The sequence below is a fragment of the Ailuropoda melanoleuca genome, chromosome 1 (assembly GCF_002007445.2).
Source record: "Ailuropoda melanoleuca isolate Jingjing chromosome 1, ASM200744v2, whole genome shotgun sequence".
Classification (NCBI taxonomy): domain Eukaryota; kingdom Metazoa; phylum Chordata; class Mammalia; order Carnivora; family Ursidae; genus Ailuropoda; species Ailuropoda melanoleuca.
Window position 1 is genome coordinate 64,797,861 of NC_048218.1, and position 27,891 is coordinate 64,825,751.

At 50.9% G+C, this 27,891-nt stretch overlaps 1 protein-coding gene across 2 annotated transcripts in view; it reads right to left on the bottom strand.

Annotated features, from left to right (window-relative positions):
• The window catches only part of SEMA5B (semaphorin 5B), an 80,659-nt gene that overhangs the window by 37,669 nt on the left and 15,099 nt on the right, over positions 1-27,891 (bottom strand). Inside the window, exon 1 of one of the 2 annotated variants that reach the window (XM_034659547.1) lies at positions 10,376-10,610. The exons of the other annotated variant lie outside the window; for it this stretch is intronic. The gene's annotated coding sequence lies outside the window, so the exon portion shown is untranslated. Of the gene's footprint in view, positions 1-10,375; positions 10,611-27,891 lie in introns of those variants that run through there. 2 annotated transcript variants of the gene reach the window in all.

A 27,891-nucleotide genomic window follows, 5' to 3' on the forward strand; every position in this document is an offset into this window, starting at 1 on the left:
ATAAATACAAACTGGACTTAAAAATACAAGTGACCCTATTTGCACTCATAATAAGAACAACGCAGGGGTGTCTGGGTGGCTCAGATGGTTAAGCGTCTGCCTTCAGCTCAGGTCATGATCCCGGGGTCCTGAGATTGAGTCCCACATCAGCCTCCCTGCTCTGTGGAGAGCCTGCTTCTCCCTCTGCCTCTCCCCCCTACTTGTGCTCTCTCTGTCCTTCTTCCTCTCTCAAATGAATGGCTAAAATCTTTTTAAAAATAATAAGAGCAATGCAAATTAAAATTTAGACGGAGGCGAGCACTGTTCACCTATCACTTTGGCAAAAATCCAAGTTAGACGACACTCTTGGCGAGGCTCTGGGGAAGGGGGCACGCTCATAGATACCACCGTGCAGAATGGTACGACCCCCACGGAGAGGAGTCTGGCGAAACAGCAGCGGCGTGTACCCTTCGACCTAATTTCTGGGAGTCTTCACTCGTGCTCCTCAAAGTGTGGTCCACGGATCAGTGACCATTCACAACCTGTGACGACTTTGTGGTAAGATCAATGCGTAAACTTGAGAGGGAGTGTTTAAAAACCTTTACGGTAATGTGACAGAGTAATTTTTATGTCTATTGGATCTAATAAAATTTGGGGGCTTGTATTTTTCATAGTTTTTTTTTTGTCAATTCACTTCTCCAGTAATTCACTTTTATTGAGTCTTATATAAGTATCCATCTGCGACAGATTGTAAATTGAAATTTAAAACCTGCTCCTTCTCCACAGATCGTGGAGAAGCAAAAATAGACTGAAGAGGCACCTGCACATATGCAAAGTGATTTATGCACAAGAGGCTCCCGGGGGCACTCTTTGAAATAACAGAAGACAGGGAAACCACCAACTATCCGGCCCCTGGACACCACTCAGAGAAGCTCTGGCATAGATTTGTAATGGAATACTATGCAGCTCCAGAAAAGAATGGGGATTTTTCTCTAGATTTTGGTAGGGAGAAATCTCCAGGTATGTTAAGTGAAAAAAACAAAGCAAAACAAAACCCCACAATCCAGAAAAATGTAATAGCATGCAACCTTTTGGGTAAAAAAAAAGGTAGAAATAAGATTATGTATTTATATTTGCTTGTATTAGCATTAACATACACTGGAAAAATAAACCCAAACTAATTGTAAAGCAGGTTACCTATCAGTGACAAAATCATGATACAGGCTTCTCAATATATACTTTTTTATATTATTTTCACTTTTGATTATTAAATATGTTTAATATTACCCATTCGATAAAACATTTAAAGACCTTTTAAAAACTTAGTTCCCTAAAACTTCTAATGTGGGGGAGCACAACCGTCCCTCCGGAGTCTGACTCAGACCCTCTGAATCAGTGCCCACCTCTCTCCTTCCCTGGCCCACCCAGCGTGTCACCAAGCCCTGCTGACACCACATCCCTCACAGGAACCTAACCCTGAGTGACCTCCTTGGTGTCACTTCCCTCATCTGTGAAATACAAGGTTGAGCTAGATCAAGGATTCCGGCTGGAGGTGGGAGCAAATCAGAATCACTTGCACTGGGGGTGCGGTCCTGGGGCTGGCGGGTGAGTGATCCCAGAGGTGATTCTGAAAATCTCTGCAGGGACTAGAGGCCCTTGGGGGTCCTTCCTACTCTAAGACCCTTTGCTCCTAACCCCTCCTCTCTCTTCCCTTCCTATTGCTGTTACCTTACTCCAGGTCTAGAAAATGAGAGCAGGATGATTCTCTTCCTGCCTGTTTCCTCACACACATGTGAGATAGGCTAACACCTGTCATTCCAGGAAAGGAAATCCCCCGGTGACTCTGCGGACTGTGCACCTGGCAGAGCCCCCTTCGCCCTTACCCCGTCCCGTCCTGCATCCCATGCGGCATTGGTCCCTAGAGCACCTCCTCGGTCCCCTCAGCCTCCGGTCCAAAGGTGGAACTCTCTGTTCCTCCCAAGGAGAGCTTGGCCATCCCTCTCAGTAGAAGCCTGGAAACCTGCCGGGAGGGAGGCTGGGCCCAGGCACACCCCCTGCAGTGATTTTCACGTGGCCGCTCACATGGTGTTATCCCTGAGAGCTAAACTGGGTCTTTCCTGCTGCGTGGGGTTGGCACTGCTATGGAATTTCCTCTTGCCCTTTGACACTTGTTGATGCTTTCTATTTGTCCCTCAACTCTGTCCCCTCCTCCCTGCTCAGTGCCTGGACTGCAACAGGGCACTCCTTCCCTCTGTTCGGCCAACGGGGGCCCTGGCAGAGATGGGAGGAAGGAGGGAGAAAGGAGGCAGCAGGGTGAGCGGCTGGCTCCCCCCTCCCCCACCCCCCAAAAGTCAGAGTCAAGCCCCCCGGTTTCAACAATCGCTGGCTCCCCACCTTTGCCTGAGGGTGCTGTCACCTCCTGATTATCAGCCGCAGGGCAGAGCCCAGTGAGCAGTCCCATATGGTCCCCAAACCCCTTCCCAGACCTTCGTAAATAGTTCCTTTATTAAACTGCCCTCCCATTGCCCAATTTGAGTGTGCCATCTGTTTCCTGGGGGGACCCTGACTGATATAACATCTCATGGGTGATATTCGACACATAGGCAAATATCATCTTCTTAGACCTTAGCCGGGGCTTTGCCTCCATCAGCCCCTCACCTAAGGTGGTATGGCAACCGTCCTCCCCTCATTTCCCCCGACCCTCCCCTGGCCCCATCCTTTAAGGCCCCAGGCCTTAAAGCCCCTAATTTCCACAGCAGAAGTTGCCCTCACATTATGGTTTTTACGTAAATATGTCCTCCAAGTCCCTCCTGAATCAGTAATTACTCGATTACTATCACCTGGTCCACCTGGGCCCTAGCCCAGCACAGCACGTCTGCTGTTGGAGAGAAGGGAAGGGAATGCAGCATAGGAACAGGCGCAGGGGAGGGCTGGGGGCAGGACCCGGACTCCAGATCAGCTCCACGTAGGTGAGGGAGGAGGAAGAGAGGAAGAGAGAGCCATGTACACTGCACACAGACCAGACAGCACCCCGGAGAGGGACAGACTGAACGCTAATCAGGGAGGAGACAGGCAAAGCTTTTTTTTTTTTTTTAATTTAATTTAATTTAATTTAATTTAATTTTATTATATTATGTTAATCACCATACAGTACATCCCCAGATTCCGATGTAAAGTTTGATGCTTCTAGTTGCGTATAACACCCAGTGCACCATGCAATACGTGCCCTCCTTACTACCCATCACCAGTCTATCCCATTCCCCCACCCCCTCCCCTCTGAAGTCTTCAGTTTGTTTCTCATAGTCCATAGTCTCTCATGTTTCATTCCCCCTTCTGATTACCCCCCTTTTCTTTATCCCTTTCTTCCCCTACCGATCATCCTAGTTCTTATGTTCCATAGATGAGAGAAATCATATGATAATTGTCTTTCTCTGCTTGACTTATTTCACTTAGCATTATCTCCTCCAGTGCCGTCCATGTTGCAGCAAATGTTGAGAATTCGTTCTTTCTGATAGCTGAGTAATATTCCATTGTATATATGGACCACAGCTTCTTAATCCAGTCATCTGTTGAAGGGCATCTCGGCTCCTTCCATGATTTGGCTATTGTGGACAATGCAGCTATGAACATTGGGGTGCATATGGCCCTTCTCTTTACTACGTCTGTATCTTTGGGGTAAACACCCAGTAGTGCAATGGCTGGGTCATAGGGTAGTTCAATTTTTAACTTTTTAAGGGACCTCCACACTGTTTTCCAGAGTGGCTGTACCAACTTGCATTCCCACCAACAATGTAGGAGGGATCCCCTTTCTCCACATCCTCTCCAACAATTGTTGTTTCTTGCCTTGTCTATCTTTGCCATTCTAACTGGCGTAAGGTGGTATCTCAGTGTGGTTTTGATTTGAATTTCCCTGATGGCTAATGATTTTGAACATTTTTTCATGTGTCTGTTAGCCATTTGTATGTCTTCATTGGAAAAGTGTCTGTTCATATCTTCTGCCCATTTTATGATTTGTTTATTTGTTTCTCGTGTATTGAGTTTGAGAAGTTCTTTGTAGATCTTGGATACCAGTCCTTTATCTGTGGTGTCCTTTGCAAATATATTCTCCCATTCCGTGGGCTGTCTCTTAGTTTTTTTGACTGTTTCCTTGGCTGTGCAGAAGCTCTTTATCCTGATAAAGTCCCATAAGTTCATTTTATCTTTTATTTCTCTTGCCTTTGGAGATGTGTCGTGAAAAAGGTTGCTCTGGCCGATGTCATAGAAGTTGTTGCCTATGTTCTCCTCTAGAATTTTGATGGATTCCTGTCTCACATTGAGGTCTTTCATCCATTTGGAGTTTATTTTTGTGTATGGTGTGAGAGAGTGGTCAAGTTTCATTCTTTTGCATGTAGCTGTCCAATTTTCCCAGCACCATTTATTGAAGAGACTGTCTTTTTTCCACCGGATGTTTTTTCCTGCTTTATCAAAGATTAGTTGCCCAAAGAGCCGAGGGTCCATTTCTGGGTTCTCTATTCTGTTCCATTGGTCGATGTGTCTGTTTTTGTGCCAGTACCATGCTGTCTTTGTGATCACAGCTTTGTAGTACAGCTCGAAATCCGGCATTGTGATGCCCCCAGCTTTGTTTTTCCTTTTCAACAGTTCCTTGGAGATTCGGGGCCTTTTCTGGTTCCATACAAATTTAAGGACTATTTGTTCCAGTTCTTTGAAAAATGTCCTCGGTATTTTGATCGGGATAGCATTGAAAGTGTAGATTGCTCTGGGTAGTATGGACATTTTAACTATGTTAATTCTTCCAATCCATGAGCATGGAAATATTTTTCCATCTTTTTATGTCTTCCTCAATATCTTTCAAAAGTGATCTATAGTTTCTAGGATATAGGTCCTTTACAAGCAAAGCTTTTATTCCGGTGAGCATTCCAAGCCTTAGGAATGCAAGTGTGGGCCAAGGTGCCGACTTCAGGGATCCCACGGGGACACATGCACAGGCCTCTTTTGCCATCACCTTCAAGGGCCTCCTCTGCCCTTGGTAAGGAAGCCAGGAGACCCCAAGAGGGGTGCAAAGGAGGGACAGAAGGAGCAGGGCAGCGAGGAATGGGGTGGAGTGTGGGGTGCTGATAAGCCCGATAAGCCAGGGCTTGCAGCTTTGCAAATGTCAGCCAAAGTCAAGGGTGCCATCCTGAATAAAGAAGAGTGGTCAATCCCCACATCACTGGGCACTACAGGATTGGTCCTTGTGAGCAGAGTGCTAGACACTAGTGTGTGCGTGGGGGGTGAATTTCCAACTCCTGAGAATCCCCCTTCTTTGGAAAATTATCTCCCCTCCATCCACAGGTCAAAGGGGTAGGCTCCCCGCCCCCAGCCTTACATACACCTACCCCCTCCCCACCATAGCCACTTGCACTGAGGATAGTCATGAGGTCAAAACAGACCGATCAGATGTTCTCCTGTGGCAATTTGGGTGTATAACCCCCATCCCACCCCAGGGTCAAATCAGTCTTTTTGGAGGACACTGAGATGAGCAACATGGGCCCCATGGGATGGCCATCTTCTACCTGTCCTGTGGGCTGCGGAGGGGAGCCGATGAGATGGCTGTCTGAAGACAGACAGCTGTGACAGGAGACAGACAGAAGAGACTCTCTGGTGTGCTAACAGACTTCCGGTCCCCAATTCCAGCCCTTTCCTGAGGTCTGACTACTTCCTACTTCCATGAGCCATGAGCCTACTTCCCCAATCCTTGCAATAAAATCTTCCATTTTGCTTAAGCCAGCCGGAGTCGTGTCAGACCGGAAGTCGCCTCACACTACTGACTCCTCGCGTGCACACTCACCTCCTCTTTCCTAAAGGAGCCTCTGCACTGGTGGGTGTTGGGGGGCAAGGTGCCCTGCTCAAAGCCTCTCCTAGCAGACCAGACCAGACAGGGATGGCCCATGCGATGCATGAGGAAGTCGTTAGTGGGGCCTGGGGAGGAGCACTCGAGGACGGTTTCCTTCTCCCTGCGTGGCCTACAGCTGGGATGGACAGGGCTACACTGGCCTCCCTGAGCTGAGTGATACGGATCGTGGTGCAGAAGGGTAGGTGGGACCTGGGAGGTTGACAGAATCAGTCGGCTCCGGTCTGCCCACCTCCAGACTTCGTGCCGTGATGTTCGCCCATCACACCTTTGTGCCTGTTGTCTTGTCTGTGAAATGGCGAGACAAGTGACACCAACCTCGGACAGGTGGTGTGAAGATTGAATGAGGCTTAGAACAGCACCTGCCCCGGTCACTTGGGTGGCATAGTCGGTTCAGCGTCTGACTCTTGATTTTGGCTCAGGTCCTGATCTCAGGGTTGTGGGATTGAGTCCCACATCGGGCTCGGCCTTGGGCATGAAGCCTGCTGAAGATTCTCTCTCTGCCCCTTCCAACCCTCCAAAAGGACCACACCTGCCCTAAAGTACACAGTATAGGGGTTGGCTATTATTATTGTTGTTGTTGTTATTGAATAACTCACTCCCCATCTGTTTAAGCCCTTGTTCTTCAGGTCTCAGTTATCGCCAGCCAAGCACCATTCCTATCCCATACAGTTCAGGTTTTCATTCCTAGAACCAAATATGCCTCAGACAAACAGGAATTGCTATTTCTGGTATGTTTGTCTGAACTGACATTAAAATAATCTGGGAATTTCTCCACGGGCAGCACGTAGCAGAGGCCCCCCGATTTTCCTGAGGGCTGTGGTCCTGAGCTCAGGAGGCCACCAGGCCTGTGGAGATCTGCGTTTTGTCACCTGTACAATGGGGCTAATAGTTCCCTGCCTGAGAACTAAGTCTGGCACACAGTAGGCCCTTTATGAAATCCACTCAGATAAATGTATTCGTATACATAAAACACTAGTTACTGAAATGTCTTCCAAGGGTCGTCCATTCATTCGTTTATACAACACTTCCCTGAGCATTTGCTGAACACCTACTATGTGTGGGTGCCTGTATAGACAGGGGAAGCAGGGGGCGGGGAGCACCCCTTGACAAAAGTATGGTCCCTGCCTTCAAGGAGCTTGCAGTATAGTAGAGGAGAGGAGACTGTTTTCCAAGGAGCAAGATATCACCAGACAGACACAGTGGCCCGGGGCCTGGGGCCAAACAGGTAAGGGGGCACAGAAAGCCTGCACTTCGTCCTGTCCTGGAGCCACTTGTCTCTGGCACTGTGGCAGGGTTGTCGAGGACTGCAGAAAAGGGAGCCGTAGCACCAGCCGACTCTTGCTATTTTGGGAAACCGTCAGTGATAAGGAAAGCATTTTCCCAAATCATTGGCCAGAACTTCTATCGCCTTCTCTCCCGCTGCTGCCCCAATTCCCTGCGGTCCTCAATATGGGGTCACTCCTAATGATGCTGGGAAGCGTGTGATGCGTGTGCTTGTATGTGAGAGAGAACGCACACCCACACAGGCACCCCCTTGAGGACTCCTTGCCTTCCATGGGACTTCTCCGGGGCTCATTTTCCCAGCACAGACCGTGGGAGGAGGATTAGCGGCAACTGGGGGAGGGGATGAGATTGCTGAGCGTGAGGGAAGGAAAGCAAGGGAAGGGCAGAGGGCCAGGGCCGGAGTTGCTGGAAGGCCCAGTTACAGAAGGAATTTTGCTCTTCTCTCTGGGGCAAAGGATGAGGGAGGCAGGGGTGGAGTGTGTGTGAGTGTGTGTGTGTGTGTGTGTGTGTGAAAGAGAAAGCGTGCACAGAATCCCCCCCATAGAGCCCAAGCCCACTGCTTGCTGGACAGCTCATGGCCCAGACCTTCCTGTGGTGCGGAGAAGCTGAATTCCACACTGGACACCATCTTCGTCACCAAGCCATTCAGTACAGAGACGAACAAAGGGGTCCCAGTGTCCTGCAAGCAACGGTCCTACAAAGGAGATGGAGGCCTGAGTGGAAGAGGAGCAGGAAGCAGATTATGACGGGGCTCTGCAGACAGGTGCAAGGTGCCCCGGGAAAGGGAAGAGAGAGGAATGCCAGGGGCTGGAGGTCTAAGAAGCGTCCTGTAGAAGGGAGAGCTCCCTGAAGGAAGGAAGGAGGGAGCTTCCCTGGCCATCAGGGGCAAACAGCATTCTAGAATGACGGAATGGCTAACAGCACTTGGCCCTGGACCGTTCTCACATAATCTAGCAAGGCTGGAGAACCGGGCAGAGGGAGCTGAAACTGGAGAGGAAGACTGAGGCCAAATCATGGTGAGACCTTAATGAAAACCTAAAGCATAGGAAGGTTTCCTTCTGCTGAGAAGGAGGACTAGCTGGTGTTGGGGCAGCGGAAGGATGTGGTCAGATCTGTGCTTTGCAAAGTCGGGGGGCAGTGGGCAGCAAGAGCAATGGGTTAGAGCAGTCACGGGTCTGCAGGGCAGCTCAGAGAAGTGGGTGCCTCCTGCTCCAAGAGACCCCAGCCCCACACCTGGAGCACAGAGGACCTTGGCCCCCACTTGCACCCTGCAGAGGATACCCCAGCTCAACTGTAGGTTGGACAGAAGCAGGGAGGGACTGGGCGACCAGGTGGGAGAGGGTGTGTCCCAGAGCAGAATCAGTGCAGCAGTGGAGACCACTCAAATTGCTGCTGCCGGGGATCGTCTCCAGAGAGACTGGGGACCCCTTTTCTTTTGATTGGTAAAAAGGGTGTCATCGGAAAGGAAAGGAAAAGACAACTTATGACCCGAAGGATGAGAGCTTAAATAAACATGGCTGCTGTGTATTGAGAAGTGCCAGGTACTGTGCTAAGCCCTTTCCCTACAAGACCTCATGGCCACTTGGCAAGATCACTGAGAGATGCCCTTATGATCAGCATTCGAAGATCACCCTTCACAGTTGATAGGAGGAAAAGGAGGTTAGCAAGGCTGAGGACCATGCCCAAGGTCCTAGTGCCAGTTAGTAAGGGAGTTGGGATTCGAACCCAAGACTGTCTGCTGCAGAAGCCCACGCTCTGGACCACTACACACACCCCATCCTCCCTCGAGGAGACTGGGTCCCAGCCCTCCTGGCACCTTCCAGAGCCCTAACTCCACACACTCTCCAAGCAGCCTTCAGAGTTTAATTTGGTTTCCTGAGTTGGCTTCCCAACCAAGGAGAGCACTTTCTGGCTATAAATTATTAAATTGACTTCCTGCTGCAAATCAGTCTCCTGTGAGTTTGGGCTGTGGGAGCCAATTTTCCAGGTCCTGAGCGGCTATGGATGGAGAAGGAAATTCCAGAGGTTGCGGACAGACAGGGCAGAGTTCAGACCCCAGCCAGAGTGCTGACAGCCACAGCCCACCCGCCAGCAGCGTCGGTACAGCCAGGGGCCAGGCTGGGTGGAAGAGAATGAGACGTTTCTTTTTGTCCCCACCTCATGCTCAGCCCAGGAGCCCTTGAGGACCTTTCAGGAAGGGTGCACCACTGGTCCTCCTTCCTGGCCCCTCCCTTCTTGCTGCCATTCAAAATCTCCACTTGGCTGCCTGCCTGGGAAAGAGGGAGAGAAAGAGAAGGAAAGAAAAGAAGAGGAAACGGGGAAACCAAGAGCAGGAAAGAATGCATTCTGTCTGTGGTTTGGTAAGGAGGGGAAGGCATGGGGGCACCCCTCACTCCCCCACCGGGGCCACCAATGCCATCTTCCCACCCACCCATCACTCACCACTTGGGGGGCAAAGCTTAGCCAAGCTCAGCACAAAGATAAAATTGAGATGCAGATTCCTTCCCATTGACCTGAATAGAGCAGATCGGACACGGATTTTCCTCTTTTCTTCCCATTTAGACCATCTGGGCCACTGGGGCCCAGAGGGAAGGTTGGGACCAGATGGGGGAGGGACAGAGGCTCAGAAAGGCTGCCCAGCACTTTTCAGCTCTGGAACCTGGGGAGTGAGCACCCCCACCCTCCTTCCCAGGACCAAATTCATCCCCCGCCTTTGTAAGGTGCTCTCTGCTCTCTGGCCAGGACAGGTCCTGGCTGGGTTCTCCTCTCCCCTGTCTATTCCTAGCAAATTTCAGACCGTGCATTCCTAGCAAATTTCAGACCGTGCATTTGCCCCATCAGTGATGGGCATTCCTTCTTGTGGTCCCACCCACATCTCCCCCCAACTGCAGTTAAACCCAGGGGGAAGATAAAAGGGAAAAGGTGACCACACAAAGTTGAACAGGAAGGGCTCATGAAGATCATTTAGTGCAACCCCATATTTTATAGATGAGAAAACTGAGGCTTTGATGGAAAGTATCTAGCTCAAGATTGGGCAGGGAGGTGGTGGGAGAACCAAGACTAAATAAATAACAATAACCACAGCAACAACAGAGATCATATTATCATATGTCAGGTGGTAGTCTATGCTCATTATGCCATTTAATCCACACAATAACCCCATTGAGGCACATACTATTATCACACCCATTTCATGGATGGGGAAACTGAGGCGCATACCAGTTAAGGAGCTTGCATAAGGTCAAACGGGTAGCCAGATCCAGGCAGTCAGGCTCCAGAGCCTGCCCACTGCACAATCGCAGTGTACCACGCAGGAAAACGGCTTATTTGACAGAGCGTCGTGAACCTCTCACCAGCGCTCAGGCTGCTCCGGTGATCTTTGGCAAATGCGAGCCCTCTAACACATGGTCCACAGTCGTCCTGTCTTTACAGTCCTGGAGCCTGGGCTTGCTCCCGTGAACAAAGTCTGTCCACACAAGGTAAGAACTGAAAACAAGAATACAATGGGAATGTTCACATCACTTGGGAAAGCAAGCAAGCATGGACCTCATGAGGGCAACTTGGTAGGAGACAACACAGGAGTGGAGGAAGAGGGACCAAAGGCAGGCAGAGAGAACCGGCACGGGAGGGGGTGCATGGGTTAGACCCGGCATGCTGCCTCACAGTCGCAGAGCAGCTCAAGTGAAGTAAGGTGAACGAATGCCTGGTTCACGCCTGGCACAGAGAAGTATATGAATGGTGATGGTGGTCCCGCTAAGGTGGTATGACAATGCGTAGGGATACCCCCCAAACATTCTGTAATATTTTATTGTTTTTGCAAGGGAAAGGAAAACAAAGGAGACTTGCCCACTTTAATTGCTGGAATTAAATGCTATGGATGTCGCCAAACACACATCGAGCTTATCTATTCATTAGAGCGGCCTCCTTTTTCTCCTCCCCATGGGCAAGCTCTCTCCGTGGAAACATTTCGCTATCAGATACTCAGTTGCTGTATAAAATGAAAACTGCATTTGAAAACATGCCTACAGCTCAAAAATAGAAGGCAAGTCCAGCTAAAGGACTGGGCTTCCTTGGGGTTTCAATGACAGATTCACAGGCTCGATAGAAACCTTTGCAAAGGAGGGCCCATTTTCACTCACACTCCTGAGCATGGCTCCTCCACACCCAGAGAGCCAGTGCTCCTAGAGACATGGGGGTGCTGACGGCTGCAGAGCCATGCGAGTGTACTGAATGCCACCGGCCAGCACACTGCAAACTGGCTGAAGTGGCTTCGTGGGAATGTAGAATGGTGCAGCTGCTGTGGAAAACAGCACGGTGGCTCCTCCGTAAATCAAAAGCAGAATCACCGTCTGATCTAGCAATTGCAGTTTGGGTGTACACCCCAAAAAACTGAAAGCAGGGACTCGAAAAGGTATTGGTACACCCGTGTTCACAGCAGCATTATTCACAACAGCCAAAAGGGGGAGGCAACCTAAGTATCCACTGGCAGACGAATGGTAAACTAAATGTGGCACAGACATACAGTGGAATGAGTCAGCCTAAAAAGGAAGGGGATTCGGACACCTGCTGCAGCATGGATAAACTCTGAGGACCTTATGCGGAATTACAATAGAACCAGACACAAAAGGACAAACCCCTTATGATTTCACTCACACGAGGTACCTGGAATGGCCAAATTCATAGACATAGAAAGTACAGCGGTGGTTGCCAGGAGCCAGGGAGAGGTGAGAATAGGGGGTTGCTAGTTAAGGGGTACAGAGTTTCAGTGTGCAAGAGGAAAACGTCCTGGGGACGGATGGCGGTCAAGGTTGCACAGCAATGTGAAAGTACCAGCGCTACTGAGCCATACGCTTCAAAATGGCTAAGATGGTACATTTTATCTTCTCTGTATGTGACCGCAATAAAAAAAAAAAAGAGAGAGCTCCTAAAATCCACCAGCCTGAGGAGGGCCAGGAGATCTCAGGAGGTGTGCTACAGACCCCCCCAAATGATCAGGTCTTCTCTCTGCTCTCCCCTCAGTGCGGGCCCACTGCCAGCCCCTCCCTCTTTCTCCCACAGGGCACCCTGAGCCCTGACCGGAGCCAAGCGAGCCCCATCCTGTCCACCCACACCTTGGCTATGTGGCTGGGACTCCGACGGCTCAGGGTTGAGGTGTGGGCAGCAGGAGAGGGAGGGGAGCCACAGGGCATCCAAGAGAGGCAGCCCCCGGAACAAGCTGAAATCATTCAGTGAGAGGGGAGAATTTCGGGTGAGTCCATGAACACAGGGTGAATGAGGCAAAAGAGATGAGGTTAGGAGTGCGGCCAGACTTCCCAACAGACCGTGGGGTTGCCACCATATCCTATTCCTGTTGCTGCTGTACCCAACCAATGACCACAGTCCGAGTGGCCTCAGACAACACGTTCATTCCCTTACGGTGCTACGGGTTACGAGTCCGACATGGGGTTCAATGGGCTAAAATCAAGGTGTCGGCAGGGCTGTATTCCTTTCCAGAGGCTCCAGGGGCAAACCCATTTCCTTGCTTTTTCTAGCTTCTAGAGGCTGCCCATATTCCTTCCATCTTCAGAGCCAGCAACACCACCTCCCTCCAGCCATTCTTCCATACTTACCTTCCCTCTGTCCCAGCTGGGAAAAAGTCTCTGCTTTGAGGGACGCTTGTGATTCCAATGGGCCCACCCAGGTAATCCAAGACCATCTCCCCACCTCAAGGTCCTTAGCCGTATCACATCTGCAAAGTCCCTTCTGGTAACATACTCGCAGGTTCCAGGGATAAGGACATGTGCATCTTTGGTGGCCATTATTCTGCCTACCACACCCATCATACGTACTCTCTCCCAATTGTTCACACATGGCAAACATTTCTGACACCCAGAGACGCATCTGTGACTGAAATTTGAAAGAAGGAAGAGCAGCAGCCAGTAAAAGGTCACTGGGGTGAGTCATGGCCACAGTTTGGGGGCCGGGGGTGGGGGAGAGGCTATTGCTGAGGGAATGGTCGGGGGCGTGAGGTGAGAGCCCGAGGGGGTACAGAGAGAGGACTAAAGATGGGGGGACAGCACGCACAGGGAGGGGGAACAGTGTGTGTCCCATGGGAAAGAAGACAGTCACAAAATGCAAAGAGGAGATCACGGGAAAGACCTTCCAGGTGAACTGCACATCAGACGAAGAAATTCTTGCATATTGGCACAAAAGTTCTACCAAAGGCCGATTATTATTCACTTCCCAAAAGGATTTTCCAACGTGTTCTTCCAGTAATGAGTTCCACTGTGTTCTTAAAATAGGATTTACACCCAATTTTTCAGTAACACATAAAGGCATGCTTGTAAATCTATTGAAATGAAGTGAGACCAGTAACATCTGCTGCCTTCTGTGCTGGGGTGTCAGAGCGAGTGGGAAGGAACCTCTGCCGGGTGGGGGGGTGGGCTCAGACTCCAGCCTGGGCCCTCCTGAAAGCCACCCGCCTCATCCTCGTGACAGGCTGCCCTCCTTCCACACGTACAAACCAACGGAGAGAGGTGAGAGGAAGGAAGGCCACAGGCTGGGACTGGTCCCAGGCCTCTCTGGCTCCATAGCCCAGGGCCTTCTGCCTTTCCTTAGAGAGGAGAGATTTTTCGGGGTGGCAAGGAGTCCTACGTTGGTGTCGGTTACAGAAGCCACATCCCTCCTTACATGCACAAGGCACTCAGGCCGCTGCTTACGGACTGGGTCATTTCTGGGATGATACTGAAACTTTCCATGAGGGACAAAGCCTTTCCTTCGAAAGTGATTAGAGAAAAGACTCTGGATGGCCCGAAAAACTGCCATGATGTAAATGGTTGATTTCACTTGTCTTTGGGGAGCCAGCAAACACAGGGCACCCGAAGGAACAACGGTTTTAGCCCCATTTCCCTCCCTGGGGCCATAGAGCTTGCTGGAAATAGCCCTCGGGCTTCAAAGCAAATAACATAGAGGAAGGTGCCATCAAAATCTTGGACACCACACCGACTTCTCTGTCGTTATACTGTCCAGTTTCCTCCCAACCCTTATGTTGGCCCTAACTTTCATTTCTAGCTCTTTCTCCCAGACATGCGGTTCTCCAAGTTTCTATTCTCAATTCCCTCTTCTCTCACTCTGACTGCTCCCAGGGTAGTCTCAGCCCCTGCCCCCTCCTCCCAGGACTCCCACTTGCACCCCAGCTCTGTCAGCTCCCCAGATATCAGCCCCTCTCTTCGAACTCCAACCACATGGCCATCTCCACATCATGTCACACAGACATGTCCACTGCAGCCTGCCCCAAATTTATATGCCACTGTCTCCCTTAACCTGCTCCTCTCATGTCCCGCATTTCTGTCAATGGAACTACAATCCCCCCAGGTATCCTGACTCACATCTCAGCATTCCCACACGCCCCCCCATTCCCCCCATCCAGCCCATTGTCAAGTCCTGGAACTTGTTCCTCTGCAGTGGATCCCAAACCCGGAAGTCCTCAGGGACAGCAGGGACCCCGAGCTAGGTGGATAGGGACGGGGCAGTGGAGGATGGGAAGGCACGTACCTCATCTAGACAGGACAGCTGCAACTCAGCTCCCTCTTCTCCAGCTGACTGGTGCCTTCTCAGAACACGGGCCCTGATCCGTCCATTTTTAAAGACAGTCTATACATCTGGATTTATGTGAAATTCCCTTATCGTTTAAATGCTGGCAATTACTTGCATTTTTTGAAATCCCTATGTGTGTTAAACAAAACATGTCTGTTTGTGACCTCAGGGCTCCAGCCTCTCTCCCACTATTCCTCCTCTCCATTCCCAATGCCACTATCCCAGCATGTCCACACTCCCCTCCTGGACAAGGGAACCACTTCCTCAGGGTCCCCCTGGGCCACTTTTTCCATCTTCCCTCTGCTGGTTTCAGCCCCCCTGCACCAATGTTGGGCTTTCCAGGTTTATAGAGGGTAGTGAGGGTGAAGGAGACAGATAAGAGAAGGCTGATGCCACTCAGGGTAACAGAGCCATTAATTAACAGAGTTAAACATCTGGTGTTTAATTAACACTTTCCCTCCTCTCTCATCCTCCCTCCCATTTTCCTTTCTCAAGGGGGCTTCAGGGTGGGTAAAAAGTAAAGTGGAAAGCAGGAGTGCAGAAGGCAGACATGGGGAATGGGATGGGAGATTGTGGCTGGCAGAGGGGCAGGGGAGGGGAGAGGCAGGGAGGGTCCCTGTGTGCGGAAGGGGAAGAGAACAGGCTATGAAGAAGCAGGTTTATGATTCAGCAGGAGGGACTCAGATCAGTCCACAAATTTCTTTGGCAGGGCTAGGGGCAGAAGCTCAATGCCTAGGATTGTACAAGGGAGTCCACAGCTCTTCCTGCGGCAACACCAGTGGTTGCCTCCCTGACGTTCATTCCCCCACCACCTTCAATAAGACTCCCATGCTGCTGAGCAGCAATGCCCCCAGCCCCAGGTGAGATGCTTTCCCAACTTTCAGGCAGTTAGGGGTGGCTCTGTGCATAGTTCCAGCCAATGAGAAATACACAGAAGTCAGCTACAGATTCTGGGAAAGTGCTGCTTTCCTTATATGAGAAAAGAATTAGCTGGCGCCAGCCCCTTCTGTCCCACAAACCCTCCTTGGTGATTTCCTTGAACGTGATGTCTTGAGCAATGGCAGCCATTTTGGCACTATGAGAGACAGGCCAAGAGGATTACAGCATATCCTGACGCTGTTGAGCCAGTGAGTAAAGGCCAACAGCTGCAGTCACTTCTAACCACCTTTGAGTGGTTAAATATGTACGTCCTTATGTTTAAAGTTATTCTGGTGGTGTTTTTTGTTACCTGCACCAAAAGCATTCCCAGGTGACACACTCGCTCCTCCAAAACCTCTTCTCTCTAGGGAGGTAACAAACTGATCACAGGCTTATTTAGAGGTGAGTGAAGTCAAGAACACACACTACTGTTCAGAGCATTTCCCAGCCTGGACTCCTCAGGACCCGGGATTAGGGACTGGAAAGATGACAGCAGTGTGGGCCATGTCTGCATAAGATGGTGAGCTTGGGGCAGAGCCCCCTCCTCACTGCCTCCCCAGAGCCAACCCAGAGCCTGCCATGTAGTGGGAACTCAGCTGACATGCACATGTTGTGTGAATGAATGGATGAACGGATGGATGTGCCACGGCTTGGCACAGGTCTCCCAGTGAGAACCAGCTGGCAGGAAGGGATTATTTAGCAGTTAACTCGAATCTAGCTCATTCAAGACCCACCCTTCTCCCAGGCCAGCCTGGAACACCTCTCCCCTTCAGAAGACCCCCCCGCATCCAGTTCCTATGATGCCCACCTATCCTCCTAGTTGGCAATTGATCCAACCTCCCTGTTTGTTATACATCTGGCTCCCTGGTTAGACTGAAAGCCCCTTAGGCAGATGCCACAATCTTTTTAAAGTTCCCAGACACTACCAAGTGTCTTGAACACTGAAGACAGTTGATATTTTCATTTGAGGTTGATGCTTTGGAGGGGGGCTAAGAGGTTGATGATTTAAAGAGTTCTTTTTAGGAAAGAGCTCTCCTAAAAAGAATAGTCCCCAGATGTCTGTAGTACTACCTGAAATTTTACTATTAGAAATGGACTACTTTGCCTAGCTGAGTCACCTTAAGTAAAACGCTTCACCGCTCAGAGCAACAGCTGGTGCAATGGGAACAACAACGACAACAACAACAACAATAATAAAAGCTGTTTCACAGTGTCCTTTTGACAATCAAGTTAGCGTGAAATTTCATTGTAAAGAATATTTATTAAAATAAGACTTTACATGTGATTAGTCTTGGTAGAATTATCCCAATAATTATTCACTTTTGGGTATAATCTTATAGACTTTAGGATAGAGAAGACTGAGACTTCCTGAGACTTCCCCCTTCCCAATCACCCCACAAATGACCTCTATATGGTCTTCAGAAACACATGAGAAACTTCCTGAGTTTAATTAATGTGGCTTTTCACAGGCGAGAAAGAGGAGAGGACAAATGTGGGGTTGGAATAGCTGTGTAGCTGGTGCTATTGGCACCCTGCCCAGACCCCCATTCCTGGGCCAGAGTACCCATCCCCCACCCCCCAGCAACCTTCTTGAGAGGCTGGCCCTGAGCCCAGGGCAGTGTCCTCCTGGAGTTATGTCTGGGAGACTAGTGGGCAATCACAACTGATGCTGAAGCATAAAAGCCCAGCCCCCAGTCTTGGGTGGACCAACTCCCGTTGTGTAGTTCATGCCCCAGAGCTCCCAGTGGGATCAGCAGGCTTCCCCGGATAGCACATCTTCACCTGGTTGTCCTCTGCTCTGTCCCGTTTCTCTCATACCCTCGCAGGTGCTGCAAAAGGGCTCGCGAGTTAATCCCTTGCACAGGAATCCCACCCAGCTCAGGCTCTGCTTCTCAGGAACCTGCCCCAAAACGAACCCTTAAGAGGCCTTGCAGAGGAGGTCTGACAAGGAGCTAGGGGAAGGAGTGCACTGGGGTCAAGAGGAAACCGCACAAACCATTTGGCCTGGGCGCTTCCCCTCACCCCGTTTGCAAGACAGAGCGTGGGCCAGGCCCAGCCCTTAATCCCTCTCATGGCTGGAACATTGACCAGAGCCTGTGCACACCGTCAACCTCCAAGCTGTCCTGCTCTCCTCCACACCTCCCTCCCTCCAAGGAAATGTGTGAATCCTCTCCAAGGCCCCACGATGTTTTCCTGGAAAGCTATAAAGCCAAACATCAATTGGTCTCCATGTCACCCGATTATGAGGATGGGCCCCCAGGAACGTTTAGGCTCACAGACTCAAAGGTACTTGGGCAGAAAGAGCCTTGGGGGACAGTGTAACTCCCCTTCGCAATTTAATTTGGATTATCCTTCTGCATCCGTGCTCTCCCCACTCATTATAATTGTGATAATTATGGGCTGCTTTAGTCTTCACTAAGCCATTTACACAGCTGGACAGAATCAGAAATGCATGGACGCTAATCCCCCACTCCAGGCCCTTTTCTCAGGGCTGGTCTCCCCAGAAGCAATGAACCTGAGTCAGAAGGAACAGTGATCCTGGGGTGATCTAGTGGTGGGGTGGGGGATGAAAGGGCCAGAGGGGTCCAGCCCTCCCAGTACTGTCCCTCTTATTTATTTATTTTAAAAGATTTTGTTTATTTATTTATTTTAGAGAGAGATTGAGAGAGAGCGGGGGGGGGGGCGTGGGGTGAGGAGAAGAGGGAGAAGGACAAGCAGACTCTGTGCTGAGCACAGAGCTCAACATGCAGCCGATCCCAGGACTCTGAGATCATGACCTGAGCCAAAATCAAGAGTCGGACGCTTAAGCCACTGAGCCCCCAGTACTGCCCCTTTTAGACTGGAGGAGAGGGCAGCTGTTTGCATCCCAAACCCCATGCCAAAACACAATCGGAAATACTGTTTCTTTGTGAGAAAGGGCAGGGGGAAATAAGATCAGGTAAATTTGGATCTTCCTGAGGTTAATACGTTTGCGTGGACATTCAGGGTAATTCCGTCCATTGCCCCCCACCCCCGCCTCTAGGCACAGCAGACCCTCCCCCCTCCACATCAGCTGCGGTTGAGGACTTCATCAGTGTCTGGCACCATCACTAACAGGACATTCTCACATCTCTTCTGCTACATGAACCAACACTTATCAAGGGCCCTCATAAATGCCATGGCCCCCACTATTAGGGAAGGACACTGTCTCTTTCTTTGTGGAACCCCCCTTTTGAGAATTACATGATCTTCTGCTGGTTTATTAATGCTTACATCTGAATCCATTTTCCTCACCAATGACGCCAACTTGCCAAATTCAATACCTGGTCTTCCGGTGAAAATACATGATTTCTGCTGTCTGATAATTATAATTATATCTAAGCTTATTGTGTTCTTTATTCTAGGACAGTGTGCTAATTGTTTCACAAATGTTATCTCATTTCATCCTCACCGTTTGCCTATAAAATAGGTTTTATGGACTTTTGACAGATGAGAAAATGGAGAGGTTGGGTCGCTTGTCCAGAGTCACATAGGAAGTGGCTGAGCTGGGATCTGACCTCGGATCCCCTTGACGTCAAAGCCTGTGCTGTTGGCCAGCCTGCTTCCTGTCTCCAGATGGGGCTGCTATCGAGGTGTACTCCCTGCAGAAGGGAGGCAGGTGTTGGTGTGGTGGGGTGCAGAGCAGGGAAACTTCCCGGGTCTCTGCCACACTGTGTCCAAGGTTGAGTCCAGCTCAGTCCCTCTGCCACCGCCCAGAGTTTCTCCCCACATCCCATTCCATCCCACCCCATGCTGGGTGCTGGGTCCATTTTCAGTCATGATGATCTGTTCCAGCCTCAGCAATGAGAGCTCCCAGCTCCATCCCCACCTGCTCCATCCCGCAGACATCACAGCCTCCGGGTGGGTCCACGCGGCCTTCCTGGAGCCCAACTGGATTTGTACTTCCGGGGCAGGCAAAGTCCCCGCCCCCAGCTGAGCTGCTCACTGCTGGCCCTTCCGCTTCTCCACGTTAGCCATCCCTTTCCAGTCACCGCTCATCAGCTGGGCCAATGGCGGGGGTGGCACCGAGCAGCCAGGCAGATAATCCAAGGTAGTGGGGAACGTAGAAATCATCTCAATTTGGCGGTGGAAGGTTATTTTTGGACCTACAGTTGAATGTGGGTGTGTGTGATGTGCTGGGAATTCACAACACTTCAAACCAAATCCTGACATGAAGCCAGCAGGACCTGACTGCTGGCTCTGGGAATTAGAGAACAGGCTGCCCCATTCCTCTTGCCTGCTGGGCCGGGTAGCTCAGCATCTCGGGACATCCTGACGGTCAGGATCTGCCGAAGCAGAGCGGCTGCCTCTCTGTGAGTCAGACCCTGACCTAGAGCCCTGGCTGCAAACTCAGATGCCTGCTGCCAGGGGCTGGGCAGCCAAGTAAGGGAGGCCAGCTGGTGTAACGCAGGAGGGAGTGGCAGAGTGGAGACTGTAACCCCTTCAGAAGGGCACAGCCTGTCCTCAGGGGCAGCTGCTGCTCAGCTCCAGCTGATGACAGGAGCCAAACAAAACACATCTGTGGAAGAATTTGGCACCCTGACAGCCGGTTTGCAATCTCCAGCCCAGAGGTTCCTCACATTTCAGCATGCATCACAATCGCCTGGAGGGCTTGTTGAAATAGATTGCTGGGCCCCTTCCCCAGAATTTCTGGTTTAGTGGTCCTGAGGTGCGGCGCAAGACTTCGCATTTCTAGCAAGTTCCCAGATGCTGCTGAGTTCAAGGCCACATTCCGGGAATCACTGTTCTAGCCTCATGGTCCTACAATAGGGAGCCTGATACTTCCTTGCTTTCTAGTATTCGCTAGCCTTTTCTCAGTGTCAACTCCAGAGATAATCATGTCCTGAAGAAGCTGAAAGTCATTTGGACACTGAAGGAAGGGTGGCCACACCTCTAATAAATGGCAAGCATTCCGGAAGCTTTCACGAATAGTATCACATTTGATCACTGCAGTAGTCTTGCAAGGTAGGGATGAGTGCCCGACTTAGTGCTGAGGGGCTAAGGCGCACAGACGTTCACAACTCGCTCAATCCCACATAAGTGACAGTTCTGAGCCTGGAGTCCACATCCGCCTAACTGCAGTGCCCCCTTTCCCAAGCCACCAACCTCCATAGAGAAACAAGGCCCCTCTTTTGCTCTTTTTCTGAAGTTGAGCAGAATGGCCTCCTCTTTTCAGAGGCCCTGCTAAATCTGTCCATTGGGGCAACTCTCCCAAGAAGGGCTGGATCAAGAGCCAGGAGACCAAGAGAGTTAACACGTGTCCTCTGCCTCCTTCCAAAGGGAAAGATCCACCAACACCTGGTCTTTGGGACTGCCCAGTGGCTTATCATTCCCAGCAGACAGGATGGGCTGAGTCCGGGGAAGTCTAGGACCCTAGGAATGCCATGCCTGAGGGAGCCACTCCCGAACAAACCACCTTAGTCCTTGGAAATACATCAGAGCAGGATGGGGGAACTGTCTGGTTAATGTCTGTGAACTCCTACAGGCAGGAAGCCTATCTTTTTTGCTCAGCACTGTATCCCCAGCTCCTAACACAATACCTGACATGTAGACCCTGACTTATTTGTTGAGTGAAAGAAGGACCGAATGGTGGAATAAAAGGTAGGGAATCTTTGCTCGTAGCCAAAGGGTCTTTAGAGAATGTGCCCACTCCTGGTTGAAAGTTTGGCTACTCATAAAGCAGCCAGCTTTGAGAAGGAAAATGTGGCAGGTGACAATTCTGCTCAAGGTAATTGATCAGAAATGTTTTCTGAATCCAGTGTGGGCTGAGAAGCAAAGATATTAACAGGTCTGCTAAGAGCCGACAAGAATAATGTCATAGCCCTCTCTGGATCCCCAGCCCCGGCATCTGCTGAATGAATGAACATGCTCTCCCATCCTGAATGCCCAACGAGGAAGGTGTTCACACATGGCTGCATGGCTGGTGCCATGCCCCTGCAGAGGAAGCCTTGTCCGAGGCTTTCGGGAAGGCAGGTGGGCGTGCCCTGCCTCCCCTGAGCTGGTCAACGGGCACAATCCCAGGCAGGGCCATGCCAGATGCTGCGCTTGGAATCCCTGGGCCCCTCTGCCTCCCTTCTCTTTAAAACAGGGATCCTGACAACAACACGAGCAGTAATGACAGCTACTTCACAGACTCGGCACGAAGATTAACTGCCAGGAAGGTGGTGGCACCACGAGTCACATAAGTGCCCAACAGATGCTTCTTGACCAGATGAATTCATTGATTGACCCACACTGGCTGGGTCACTTCTCCAGTCTAGACAGGTGGGAGAAAAGGCCCTCACCTCTCCAGACAGAAAGTCCTCCCAATGTCTAGCTTGTCTTCATCCTGCAGCAAAATAAAGCTTCTAACCCTGCTGTCCGTGGTGACAGGGACTAGGGTGGCAGTTGGTGAGACGTTTCTACAAGACTAGTTCTTCAGTATTTCTAGGAAACCAGCAGTAACAGACTTTTTTGAAGTCATGTGTTGATGTTTTGAGGAGTGTGCACAACATAACGTGTGATGTGTCCAAATCGACACAGCACCAAACCACACAGTAACAGGTAAGGTTCTGCTGCCCCGTGGGAGGTGTGCCAGCTGTTTCCCCAGTCAGAGATGCCCTGCCATCCAGCACACTCTGGATCGCTCCCCTCACCCAGCTGTGTATGTGCAAAACTCAGCCTAGACCTGTCATCCTCAGAACTTGAATCAAAGAAAAGTTGTTCACAGTTTGCACGCTGTTTTGCACTACCTGTGTTTTGGGCTACAATTTGACTTCATTCAGCTCTTCATTTAACCCACTAGCTCCACTCCTGCTCCTGCGCTAAGAGGTCCAGCCCTGGGGAGAGATGTCCCCAGGAGTTGGTGAGAGTGGTTGGATGCGGGCCTGGGTGCAGGTGAAATGGCTCAGTGGAAAGGCTGGGGTCAGGGAGCACACATACCCCTGCGCTGTGATGACCCCATCAGATCCCCTGTGAAGTCTGCAGGCAGGCTGCCATTCCTTCCACTTCACAGATGAGAAGTCGGAGGCTCTGAGAGGGGCTGCAGATCCGAATGTTCAGAGTGTGAAGTTAACCCCCCTCCCCACCGGCCCTCCCCTGCTGCACCCTCTCCAGATCTTGGATACGATCTTCTCCCCAAATCAAGCCTTGATGGTTCACACTGGATAAGGCTCTGAGCAACTCGGGGCTGGGAGCCTGAAACTGAGACCCCCTCCTCATTGATGACAGGTAATTCCCAGTGTCCACATACCTTGACTCAGAAATCTGGGAGCTAGAAATCACTGAATCCCAGCATCTCCAGGAAAATCACTCTTAATACCCTCTTTGGGGAGTGAGCAGTGTTGAGACCAGGGCAAGAGAGAGAAACAACAGCTAGTCATCCAGCCTGGATCCCTGACTCCCGCCTACGTTCAGGTTACATTTCTGTCCTCCCTCTGTCCACCCCCAGCTTCCCAGTCAGAGATGCCAAGTGGGCCGGGGTGCTCAGACCCCTGGGGGGAGCCAGCCAATGAGCTGCCAAGCCCAGGGTGCACAAGCTGGTTCAGCTCAGCTTCTGAGATGCCGCCAGCCAAGGATGGCACCCAGACCTCTATGCTGCAGGCGTGTCTTCTCCCCTACCCCAGGTGAATGGGGCAGAGCCTGACAGGCTGCAGAAGGTGCTGGAACCTGCTCCCTTTCCTCTTATAGAAAGGAAGGAAGGAAAGGAGTGCGGCGGGGTGGAGGAGGAAGGAGGGAGGGATGTAATATGGACAGAGACTAGAAGGGAACAAAGAAAATTGAACAGCTCATCTGTTAAGGTCATGAAATGAAGGGAGACTTTTTCTTTGGTTTATGTTATTGCTGTTATGGTGGTGTTTGTGCAATAAATAAAACAGTGAAGGGATAAGAGGCTGGAGTCCGTGCTCAGGCAGAGTTGGTGGGCTGAAGATTCCCAGGGAGGGCAGACAGCAAGGAACCCAGGCTGGGGGAGGGGGAGACAGGGAGCGACTCCAGGAGGGTTTCCTCCTGGAGGGCCGAGATTTTTCTTTCCCAGGCTCAGTTCCTGTTGGTCTGGGTCTTGCCAGCTCAGATCCCTGAACTTTCAGAACATAATTGTGTCCCAATTCATTGGGCAAGGCCATGGGCTGGTTGAGAGCTGGCTGCCAATCCCTGTGCACACCCCATCAGCACCCAGATCCATCTGGCAGCAAACGGTTGGCTGAGGGAAGCTGGGAGAAAAAGCCCAGGGATACCATCCCCCATCTGCTCCCCACACATGCTACACACTTCAGCCCAGGGAGGAGGAAGGCTCACAGGTGGTTGGCTGATGGGGAGGGGAGGCTGGGACAGAGACAGGGCACACACAGCCCCACTGTCTAGCCCTAGCAAGAAGTCTTTCCAGGAAATGCTTCCATCATCCTCCGCTGCCAGGTGAGCCCCATTTCTCCTGCACAAACAGGTGAAAAATGGGTCTGAATGAAGACCAGGTCTGGGACTGCACCAACACCACTGCCCCAAACACACACCCTCAATATGTGAATATGTGCATGGGTGTGCACGCGCACACACACACACACACACACACACGCGCGCGCACACACACCTACAAGGCTTCTGCAGGTACGATAACAGCCTCAGTGCTGCCCCAGCCCTAGGCATCTATGAGGCAGGTCTTTCTGGTTTGGTGGGGGGGGGCAGGGCAGGGCACATGCTCAAAGACCTCCCAGGTGGACAGTGTCCAGGAGGTGAGCAAGCCTTGGGGCTTGGTGGAAGGCAGAACAGAGAGCTTCAGCCCTGGGCCAGGGGATGGGAAGAGAGGAGGGGGTCTTTAAGAGAAGTACAGTGAGCTCTTTCTGATCTGGTATAAAAGCAGCCTTTCTTAGAGACAGAAAGATGGTCAAGATCTGACAAAGCCCTTCTAGTGCTTAATGAATGTCTCTCTTTAAACCTGGTCATTGGTGCCAAAGTCCCTAAGCTCTGCATTCATGGAGCCCAGTTATAATAAGAATAACAGCTAACAGGCTTACTATTTGCAGGCACGTTTCTATAAGGACTTTATCTATTACTTACCCTACAGCTCCTGCCCCGACACCCATGTCCTTTTGAGTAACGGAACTGCCTGGGTATAGAGTGGCCATGGTAGGGCCAGTTAGAGGAACACCTGAAATGCAAGAATTCTGGGGAGGTGCCTTAGAAGTGCCCTCTGCTCAGGCCCAAGGACAGCAGGGACCTAGAAGGGAGTAGGAAGCAAGGTCATTTTTCTCCTAGAAGCTTTAGTTAAGTGCCTACTGATGTGGTCTGCAGGCATCTGTGGGGAGCACTGGACAAGGAGGGACAGAGAGTGGGTGCTGGGCGGCGGGGCAGGGTGAAGGGAGGCACAGCTGAGCCTCTGCTTGCCAGGAAAGCCATGCTGCCGGCTGGTGGGGAGGAACAGTGAAGCCTGCCCCCCAGTCCAGCTGCGCCTCTCCTGGCTCAGGCCTCAGCCTCGGCAGAGAAGTGCGTGAGACCCTGAGCCAGGGAATGCTGATGACTCCCTGGGGAGTTGAGGACCCTGGAAGGGACCTGCTGGCCTCCTCCTCCTCCCCACCACTCTCCTTGCCTTTGTGTGAGCACTCACACAAAACGCACGGCCCTGGGTTCAAATCCCAACCTGGGCAGTCCTTAGCCTCTCTGAGTCAGTTTCCTCACCTGTAAGACCAAGCAGGGCAGTCGTGAAGATTAAAAAGGAATGTCGGCAAAAGCACATAGCACTGGCTGGCACCTAGAAAGCACTCGATAAATGTCAGCCATTATTTTATCGTCATTATCAGCGTTGTGATGACGCGGACCCTTCACGTCACTCCCCGCAGACGCTCACAATAGGTCCCTAAGCACACTGCCTATCTTCTGTCTCTCCTCTCCAGTCTGTCCCACACAGAGCTGCCCGAGCAACGGTCCATGGCGATGATTTGGTCACATCATTTTGCTAATAAACCTTCACCAGCTTCCCACTGCCTGCATGATCAAATCCAAACGCTCTTTCCATCTGCCACAAGCCCCCCTTCCTGTCTCCTCCCTGGCCATTCCCTCTCCATCCCCACCTCCCTCAGTTCATCCCAAATCCAGCCACCCCTCAAGCACTTGCCCACCTCCGTGTCTTAGCTTCTACTGTTCCCTCCATGCCCGATGCACTCTCCTCCAGGGAACACCTCACACAAATGGCTCACACAAATGCCGGCTCTTCGGCAAAGCCAATTGTGACCCTCCCACAGCTAATGGCTTCCTCTGCTGACAGATGCAGCGTGTGGTTTATACTACTCTTAGCACGTGCCCACCCTGTGTTCGTCTGTTTGTGTGGGCAGTGCTTCTCAAAGCGTGCTTCCGGCACCAGCAACACCTGCATCCCCTGGGAACTTATACGAAATGCAAATTCTCAGCCCCCACCCCAGACCTACTAGATTAGAAAGTCTGAGAACGAGGCCCCGTAATTTGTTGTAGCCAGCGCTCCACACTCGGATGCACTCTCAGCCAGGGAACCACTGACAGAGGGTTGCTGTACCCTGCCGGTGGTGCCTGGTACACAGTGAGGAGTGATGGGTTAGCTCAGATCGGCCGGGCAGCGCTCGAGCGATACTGTTTCTAGGCCTCACCTGCATAGATTCTGATTTAATTGCTGTGGGATGGGACCTATGCATCCAGGGTTTTTGCCCTCCCAACCTCTTATGAATACTTTCAAACATACAAAGCAGTTAAAAGATTGTACAGTGAACACCTATACACCCACCATCTCAATTCTATCATCAGTGTTTTGCTATATTTGCTTTATCATATATTTATCCATCATCCCTCTACCCATATATTCATTCCATTTTATTTTTTGATGTATTTCAAAGTAAGTTGCAGACATCATATGCATCACTCAAACACAGGGGAGTGATTTAAAATCCCTCCAGGTGGTTTTTCTGTGTAACCAGGGCTGCTCTGATCTCAGTTGGGAACCTCTGACAGCCTCCTACCCTCAGTTCCCACTGTGAAACGGGGATAATGGCGATGATGCCCGTTCTGCCTCCCCATCGTTGCAAGGATGGAAGGAGATCACATCAGAGAAAGCCCTTCGTAAAGGGAATACAATTAACAAGAACCAATCGTTGACTCCAGGCTCAAAAGAAAAGTGTGCAGAGCTGTCACAGGGTTGCCAGTTGAAATACAGGATGCCCAGTGAGATCTGAATTGCAGATAAAATCTTTCAGTGTAAGTATGTCCCAAATATGGCATGAGACACACTTCTACTAAAATATGTTTCATTGCTTATCTGAAATTCAAATTTCATTGGACATCCTGTATTTTTATTTGCTGAATCTGGCAATAAAATCTAAGCCCTTTCCTGTGGAGGGCAGCAGGGTCAGGACCCTCCACCCAGAGAAGAGTCAGGGCTGGGCCACGGCACTACTGCTCTGCCCAGCCAGTCTCTGGGGGGCTTTAGAGCACGTGCTGTGCAAAAACCCACGTAGGCAGAGCCTGACAGGGGTCTGCTTTAAGCTGACATCTGCCCAGGTGTGACTGTGACATGAGGGCCAGGGCCTTGCACACAGCAAGCCAGTGTATTAGTCAAGGTTCTTTGGGTAAACAGAACCAAAAGGATGTGTGTGTGTGTGTGTGTGTGTGTGTGTGTGCATGTGTGTGTGCAGGAGACAAAGGGAGGTTTATTTTAAGGAACTGGCTCCTGTGATTACAGAGGCTGGGAAGCCCAAAATCTGCAGGGTGGGCTGACAGAATTCCCTTTAGCTGAAAGGAAGTCAGTCTTTGTTTCATTCAGGCCTTCAACTGATTGAACCAGGCCCACCCACATTATAGCAAGCAATCTGCTTTATTCAAAGTCCACCCATTTTAATGTTAATCTCATCCAAAAATATCCTCACAGAAACATCCAGAATAATTTTTGAACAAATATCTGGGCACAGTGGCCCAGCCACATTGACACAAAATAAACCATCACAGCCAGCAAGTCTCAAACATTAGGGCACAAAAGTATCACTTGGGGGAACTGATTAAAATGCAGACCCCCAGGCTCCACCCAGAGATTCTGATGCATTAGGTCTGGCATAGTGCCCAGGAGCCAGCATTTTAACCATCATTCCAGATGGTTCCAATCCAAAAGCTCCACGGGCCCACTTTGGGAAGCACTACAGTTCGAGCTCAATAAATATTTGCCAACTAAAGGAATGCTGAAGTCAACAGTGTGGGCAGGAAGATGTCCAAGCCAGAGCCAGACCACCCCTGCAAGA